The following is a 3,199-nucleotide window of genomic DNA, read 5'->3' on the forward strand; positions in this document are numbered from 1 at the left end:
CTGGTATCCACTTGGTTGCCACTGACGCTCTCTCTAATTTATCTTTGCGTTTCTGGGCCTCCTCGCACCATGCAGTAGTTCCTAATTGCCACATAACTTCAAACATCCGAAATAAGAGCATAAGTAGGCCATTCGGCCCCTTAGGCCTGCTGCACCATTTGATAAGGTCGGGGCTGTTCTGTTTGTGTCCCAGCTTCGAGGAAACATTCTGGAGCGTCGCATTGAAGGGCGAGTGTTCGAAGGGGGACTGACACTCCCAGGGTAGTACTGAGAGTGATGTACATAATCCAGAACCACGCTCCCAAGGTAGCACTGAGAGGGATGTACATAATCCAGATCCACACGCCCAGGGTAGCACTGAGAGAGATGTACATAATCCAGAACCACGCTCCCAAGGTAGCACTGAGAGGGATGTACATAATCCAGATCCACGCTCCCAGGGTAGCACTGAGAGGGATGGACATAATCCAGATCCACACTCACAGGGTAGTACTGAGAGTGATGGACATAATCCAGATCCACACTCCCAGGGTAGCACAGAGCGATGTACATAATCCAGGCTGACACTCCCAGGGTAGTACTGAGAGAGATGTACATAATCCAGATCCACGCTCCCAGGGTAGCACTGAGAGGGATGTACATAATCCAGATCCACACTCCCAGGGTAGCACTGAGAGGGATGGACATAATCCAGATCCACACTCCCAGGGTAGTACTGAGAGTGATGGACATAATCCAGATCCACACTCCCAGGGTAGCACAGAGAGCTGTACATAATCCAGGCTGACACTCCCAGGGTAGTACTGAGAGAGATGTACATAGTCCAGATCCACGTTCCCAGGGTAGTACTGAGAGAGATGTACATAATCCAGATCCACACTCCCAGGGTAGCACTGAGAGGGATGTACATAATCCAGATCCACACTCCCAGGGTAGCACAGAGAGATGTACATAATCCAGGCTGACACTCCCAGGGTAGTACTGAGAGAGATGTACATAATCCAGATCCACGCTCCCAGGGTAGCACTGAGAGGGATGTACATAATCCAGATCCACACTCCCAGGGTAGCACTGAGAGGGATGGACATAATCCAGATCCACACTCCCAGGGTAGTACTGAGAGTGATGGACATAATCCAGATCCACACTCCCAGGGTAGCACAGAGAGCTGTACATAATCCAGGCTGACACTCCCAGGGTAGTACTGAGAGAGATGTACATAGTCCAGATCCACGCTCCCAGGGTAGTACTGAGAGAGATGTACATAATCCAGATCCACACTCCCAGGGTAGCACTGAGAGGGATGTACATAATCCAGATCCACACTCCCAGGGTAGTACTGAGAGAGATGTACATAATCCAGATCCACACTCCCAGGGTAGCACTGAGAGAGATGTACATAATCCAGGCTGACACTCCCAGGGTAGCACTGAGAGTGATGTACATAATCCAGATCCACACTCCTAGGGTAGCACTGAGAGAGATGTACATAATCCAGGCTGACACTCCCAGGGTAGCACTGAGAGTGATGTACATAATCCAGATCCACACTCCTAGGGTAGCACTGAGAGAGATGTACATAATCCAGGCTGACACTCCCAGGGTAGCACTGAGAGGGATGTACATAATCCAGATCCACACCCCCAGGGTAGTACTGAGAGTGATGTACATAATCCAGATCCACACGCCCAGGGTAGTACTGAGAGAGATGTACATAACCCAGGCTGACACTCCCAGGGTAGTACTGAGAGAGATGTACATAATCCAGGCTGACACTCCCAGGGTAGGACTGAGAGAGATATACATAGTCCAGATCCACGCTCCCAGGGTAGTGCTGAGAGAGATGTACATAATCCAGATCCACACTCCCAGGATAGTACTGAGAGAGATGTACATAATCCAAATCCACACTCCCAGGGTAGTACTGAGAGTGATGTACATAATCCGGATCCACACTCCCAGGGTCGTACTGAGAGAGATGTACAGAATCCTGATCCACACTCCCAGGGTAGCACTGAGTGAGATGTACATAATCCAGATCCACACTCCCAGGGTAGCACTGAGAGATTGATGTACATAATCCAGATCCACACTCCCAGGGCAGTACTGAGAGAGATGTACATAATCCAGATCCACACGCCCAGGGTAGTACTGAGAGAGATGTACATAATCCAGATCCACACTCCCAGGGTAGTACTGAGAGTGATGTACATAATCCGGATCCACACTCCCAGGGTAGTACTGAGAGAGATGTACAGAATCCTGATCCACACTCCCAGGGTAGCACTGAGAGAGATGTACATAATCCAGGCTGACACCCCCAGGGTAGCATCGAGAGAGATGTACATAATCCAGATCCACACTCCCAGGGTAGCACTGAGAGAGATGTACATAATCCAGGCTGACACTCCCAGGGTAGTACTGAGAGGGATGTACATAATCCAGATCCACACTCCCAGGGTAGTACTGAGAGTGATGTACATAATCCAGGCTGACACTCCCAAGGTAGCACTGAGAGTGATGTACATAATCCAGATCCACACCCCCAGGGTAGCACTGAGAGAGATGTACATAATCCAGATCCACACTCCCAGGGTAGCACTGAGAGAGATGTACATAATCCAGATCCACACCCCCAGGGTAGTACTGAGAGAGATGTACATAATCCAGATCCACACTCCCAGGGTAGTACTGAGAGAGATGTACATAATCCAGATCCACACTCCCAGGGTAGTACTGAGAGTGATGTACAGAATCCAGATCCACACTCCCAGGGTAGTACTGAGAGTGATGTACATAATCCAGATCCACACTCCCAGGGTTGTACTGAGAGATTGATGTACATAATCCAGATCCACACCCCCAGGGTAGTACTGAGAGAGATGTACATAATCCAGGCTGACACTCCCAGGGTAGGACTGAGAGTGATGTACATAATCCAGATCCACACGCCCAGGGTAGTACTGAGAGAGATGTACATAATCCAGATCCACCCTCCCAGGGTAGCACTGAGAGTGATGTACATAATCCAGATCCACACTCCCAGGGTTGTACTGAGAGATTGATGTACATAATCCAGATCCACACCCCCAGGGTAGTACTGAGAGAGATGTACATAATCCAGGCTGACACTCCCAGGGTAGTACTGAGAGTGATGTACATAATCCAGATCCACACCCCCAGGGTAGTACTGAGAGAG

Source organism: Scyliorhinus torazame, chromosome 31 (genome assembly GCF_047496885.1).
Source record: "Scyliorhinus torazame isolate Kashiwa2021f chromosome 31, sScyTor2.1, whole genome shotgun sequence".
In the NCBI taxonomy this organism is placed as follows: domain Eukaryota; kingdom Metazoa; phylum Chordata; class Chondrichthyes; order Carcharhiniformes; family Scyliorhinidae; genus Scyliorhinus; species Scyliorhinus torazame.